This window comes from Amborella trichopoda, chromosome 13 (assembly GCF_054954075.1).
Source record: "Amborella trichopoda isolate Santa Cruz 75 chromosome 13, AtrichopodaSantaCruz75HAP2 v2.0, whole genome shotgun sequence".
Classification (NCBI taxonomy): domain Eukaryota; kingdom Viridiplantae; phylum Streptophyta; class Magnoliopsida; order Amborellales; family Amborellaceae; genus Amborella; species Amborella trichopoda.
Window position 1 is genome coordinate 32,579,146 of NC_142348.1, and position 5,493 is coordinate 32,584,638.

Consider the following 5,493-nt stretch of genomic DNA (forward strand, 5'->3'; position numbering starts at 1 on the left):
GAGAGGAAAGAGAGAGAGAGAGAAACCTTTGAGAGAGAAAGGATACCCCTGAGTATGTGGCCTGCAGCACCCCAGTCGCATGGGTCACCCCCCATCTCTCATAAGCTGAGTCGTTCTTCTTCTCTCTCTCTCACTCTCACCTCCACGCACGTGACCCCGCTCACGCGACAGCCTGTGTCCATCCACAAGCTCGTGGATGTGAGCAAACCGTGGGCATCAACCCTCAAGTTTCCCCACACCTCCCTTAGTGGCCAGCAAATCCCTCCGAGAGGGTGACCAAGGAGGAGGGACATTCGGATCCCATCCCAATAGCATAGAGAAAGTTAGAGGAGAGAGGTTGTAAGCTTAGAGAGGGCTCTCGTCGAAACTGTGCTGACATGCAACCAAAGGGCTTCGTAATTGCTCTAAGAGGGCCATCCACCTAGGCATGTCCCCGAAACCCCAAAACGGCATAAGAGTGTTCGCGCTCCAAGCATAAAAATCTCTCTCACCGTTGGCCTCCTATCCATTAGTAGGAGGGCCCGTGTGTGCACTGCGCGTCGGACCTCTGTAGTTGTTTGAGGGAGGGTTTTTGCCTCCTCACTCGGAGCGAAACCAGGACCCCATCGACATCAACAGCCACTCGAGGAGAGAGAAGGTAGAATAGATAAAGAGAAGAGTGAGAGAAGAAGAGGCTAGAAGAAAGAGAGAGGACGAGAAGATGGGTGAGGTCACCACTCGGGGAGGAGAGAAGGTACAATAGAGAAGGAGAGGAGTGAGAGAAGAAGGATTTAGAAGAGCCAAAGAGAAGAAGAGAGAAAAGAGGAGAGAGGAAGGAAGAGAGATTATGAGAGAAAGAGGAGAGAGAAAAAGAAAAAGAAGAAGAAGAGAGTGAAAAAGAAGGATTCAAAAGAGTAAGAGAGAAGAGAGGAGATAAGAAGAAGAAGAGAGAGAAAAGAAGGATCTAGAAGAAGAGAGAAGGAGAGAGAAGAAGAAGAGAGATATGGAGAGAGAAGAACAAGAAGAGAGAGAAGAAGAAGGATCCATAAGAGTGCAAGAGAAGAAGATCGAGAAGGAGAGAGAGAAATAAGAGTGAGAAAGAAGATGAGAGACAGAGGAAGAAAGATAAGGAGAGAAGGAGGAGAGAAAAGAAGAAGAAGGATTCAGAAGTGTGAGAGAGAAGAAAAGAGAGAAGGAGAGAAAGAAAGAAGAGAGAGGAAGGAAGAGAGATAAGGAGAGGAGGAGAGAGAGGATGAGAGAGAAGAATAAGAAGAAGAGAGAGAAGAAGAATATATAAGAGTGAGAGAGAAGAGAGGGAAGCAAAAGGATTCAAAAGAGTAAGAGAGAAGAAGAGAGAGAAAAGGAGAGAGAAGAAAAAGAAGAAGAGAGAGACAAATAAGGATTCAAAAGAGTGAGAGAGAAGAAGAGAGAGGAGAGAGAAAGAAGAGGATCTGAAAGAGTGAGAGGGAAGAAGAGAGAATGAGAGAGAAAGAAGATGATCTGAAAGAGAGATAAGATGAAAAGGAGGAAAGAGAAAGAAGGAGAAGGATCTAGAAGAGGGCAAGAGAAGAAGAGAGAGAAAGGCCACTCAAGAAGGATAAAGAAGATAGAAGAGAGAAAGAGGGAAGAGGAAGGATGAGAGATGACAAGAGAAGGAGGAGAGAGAAAGAAGGACAAGGATTTAAAAGAGAGGGAAGAGAGATAGGGAGAGGAGGAGAGAGAACAAGAGAGAGAAGAATAAGAGGGAAGAGAGAGAAAAAAAGGAGAGAGAAAGAAGGAGAAGGATCTAGAAGAGAGAGAAAAAGGAAGAGAAAGGAGAGAGAAAGAAGAGAGAGGAAAAAAGAGAGATAAGGAGAGGAGGAGAGAGAATAAGAGAGAGAAGAATAAGAGGGAGGAGAGAGAAAGAGAGAGGAAAAGGGGGAGAGGTGGTGGTCGGCAACTCGTTGGTGCCGCCTCACACTTTGGTAGGGTAAAGGTTACCTAGAGGGGGTTCTTGGCTTGACGGTTGGAACTAGGAGTAGTGATCAATTGGATAAAAATATTCTCTCTCCTCTCTCTCTAGTGAAAGGGTACACAAAATTTTGATCAATAATGCAAGCAAAATGGGGCCATTACAAGAGTGATCAAGAAGATGCCAAAAGGATAAAAAATGATCCAAAGGAAGACCTGTCGTCGGTTATTACATGTTGGTTATATATAGACTACCACTAAAACATGGGTGGATGCTTAAAAACTAACCTAATTGTTGAAAAAATACACATTTTTTGAATTAATAAAGCTAAAAATTAAGGAAAAAATGATGATTTTGCCCCTCACCCATAATCTTGTTAATTCCAAATCAGTCCTTCCATGGCCATGAACGTTCTTTGTAATTTCACGTGGCTGGTACAGGATCTTTCCAGCCATCTTCCAGCCCAAATAATATTGAAAACTTGATGAGCTCGGTGAGGTGATCATTTTGGTATAGATTTTGAGTCATGGATCGAGGTTTTTTGCAATGAACTTGAAGTGGCAAAGATGTGAGAAACTTGTGATTTTAGATTTGCAATTTTGCACTATTCTCGATGTTTTTTCCTTGATTTCTTTGGTGTAAATGACGCGCAAGTTGTCATGATCATTTGGCAATAAGAATAGCTCGATTTGGTACTCGAATAACCACTTTCTCAATTGGGGAATTTTGGTCAGAATTGGGATTCCAGTGGCCAGAAAATGCCTCTATTATGATCGTTCATCATACGCAAGGTTTGGCTCGAATGGAGTCCTCGACCTCATGGTCGCAATGCATCCATTTTTAAGCCGATCAGTTATGTGAGCGCTATGATATGGTCATTGATCAAAGTGACCTTCTTCTTGAAAAAATCTGCAACTTATGCTTTTCCAATGGTGATCTTCTCTCCTCCATTTCTCTCGGCTCGATCCATGCCATCGGGCATGCCATATATCAAAACGATCGAGCCGATAAGACAAACATCCTCCCAAAATTTGGGCTTGTTTCGACCCAAGATGAAGGAGATATAACCATTGGAATTTAGCTTCGAAATTACAAAGCATAGTTTCCAGAAATGGAAATTGGTTCGCCGAGAGTGTAGCAGAATTGTGTGCGACCTACCCATTTTTAATAAGTTGGCTGTAGAATGCTCCATAAACCTCGAATAAGCCAAAACTTGGTACCCGAGGGTTTTCGAATGTTTTGAATCCAACATAAGTGGTCTAGTGATCGTTTGAAGCTCCGACGATAGGTCTGTAGTTACAGGGTCTTCTCTCAACGCGCTAGAGGCAGAATTTTGAAGACTGATTTTGCATCTGATCTACCTTAACTTCGTCGAATCGTGACGAAATTTTACAAATTTTCTTAAGAGTCCCAAAGCCACGCTTCGGAGCATTACTGGGCCATTCTGGGACTGTTGGAGATTACACTCTGGATCAGGACATATTCAACTACTGCTTCTATAGTCCACAAGCATTTTGACATATGCAGATCTAGATCATAAACTTCTTCCTCCTTATTCGTACCAGGGATTACAAGCATCCAAACATACCTTTCAACAAAGAGAGTGGGAGATTGTTGATGAGAGAAGAAATAGAGTAAACGAGAGAGATAGGGAGAGCAGTAAAGAGAGAGAGAGATAAGTATAGGTCTGCAACTCCAAGCTGCATGCTTGAGGAAGAGAGCACAGCGAGAGAGAGAAATAGTCATGGGTCTACGGCTTGGGGGAGTAGGGAGAGTAGAGAGAGAAGAAGAGGTTAAGGAAAAGAGATGAGAGAGAGGGCAGAGAGAAACAAAGTAGAGAGGAAGAGATAGATATTAAAGAGAGAGTAGTGAGAGAGAACGTGGGCCTGCATCTCCAAAGAGTAGGCCTGAGGGAAAGAAAGATGAGTAGAGGAGAGAGATATAAGAGAGAGAGAAGATAAAGGGAGGGAGAGAGAGAGCACAGAGATAGAGAGAGAGAACATAAGCCTACAGCTCCAAGCTATAAGATTGAGGGAGAGAGAGAAAGAGGACTAGAGGAGAGAGAGGGAACAAGAGAGAGGGAAAACATGTGGATGGAGAGAGTCAAATAGAGAGAGAATAAATAAGGTAAGAGAAAGGGAGAACAATCAGGAGAGAGAGAGATTAAAGAGAGCAAAGAGAAAAGAACTAAGCAAGAGAGAGAGAGCAAGGAGAGAGAGAACAGGGATAGAGGGAGAATTAAGAAAGAAAGAACAAAGATAGAAGGAGAACTAAGAGAGAGGAGAGAGAACAAAGATAGAGAGAACAAAGATAAAGAGGGAACATAGAGTGGGGGAGAAAAGAGAGGGAGAGAGCAGAGAGTGTGGGAAAGAGAGAGAGAGAAGGAATAAAGTAAACAGAAAGGGGTAAGAGAGAGAATATGGGCTTACAGCTCCAAGCCATGGGCTTAAAGGGGAGAGAGAAAGAGGAGTAGAGGAGAGACAGAGAGAGGGAGCACAGAAAGAGAGAACGCAGAGAGAGATTGGATAACAGAGGGAGAGAGAGAGAGAGTGTGAAAACATAGAGAGAATAGGAGAAAACAGATAAAGGAGAGAAAACAAAGAGCAAGAGGGAGAGAGAGAAGTGAAGGTGAGAGAGAAAAGGAGAAAACAAAAGGAAGACAGAGAAAGAAAGAGCATAGAGAGAGAGGGAGAGTGAAGAGAGCACGTGAGAGAGAGAGGGGAGACATGGCCTGTGGCTCCAAGCCGGAGGCCCAAGATTTTGCGAGAGAGAGTAAAGAGAAGAGCAAGAAGGGGAGAGAGAAAGAATGATCAGAGAGAGGGGGAGAGAAAGAGGGAGTAAAGAGAAATATGGGGGAGAATATGATATGGGTATGCGGTCCCACGCCACGTGCCCGAGAGTAGAGAAGAATGGTGAGATAGATGAGAGGAAAAAGGAAGAGAGAGAATGGGGGAGAGAGAGTGAGAAGATCGAGGGGAGAGAAGAGAGAGAAGAAAGAGACCAAGAGAAAGAGATGGAGAGGAGAGAGGGAGGAAGCAGAGAGAATAAGAGAGAAAGAAAGAGAGAAAAAGAGAAAAGAGAAAAAGAGAAGAGAGAAAAAGAGAGAAATGGAAGTGAGCCCACGGCCTGAACCACAAGCCCAAGCGAGAGAGAGAAAAGAGAGAGAGAGAGAGAGAGAAAGAGGAGAGAGAAGAGAGAGAAAGAAAGAGAGAAATAGAAGAAAGAAAGATAGAGAAATAGAAGAAAGAAAGATAAAAATGAGAGAGAAGAGAGAAAGGAAGAGAGAGAATTGTGCACCTAATTGCGAACCCAGGTTCGAATACTCGGTTCGAAAGTTGGGAGTCTAAAATTTTTGAAGTCAAAAGTTTGAGGATTGGAAGCCTAGAGTTCTAAGGGAATTCTCTCACTATCCAAATATTCTCTCTCCTCACAATAAAATTAAGAGAAAGCAGAATTCAAGCTTCACTCCATTCCAAGCCAAATGATTCAAATTTCAATAGGTTTCCACGAGTGTTACGAAAATGAGCTCACATGCTTATATAAACATCCACTAAAACACGAGT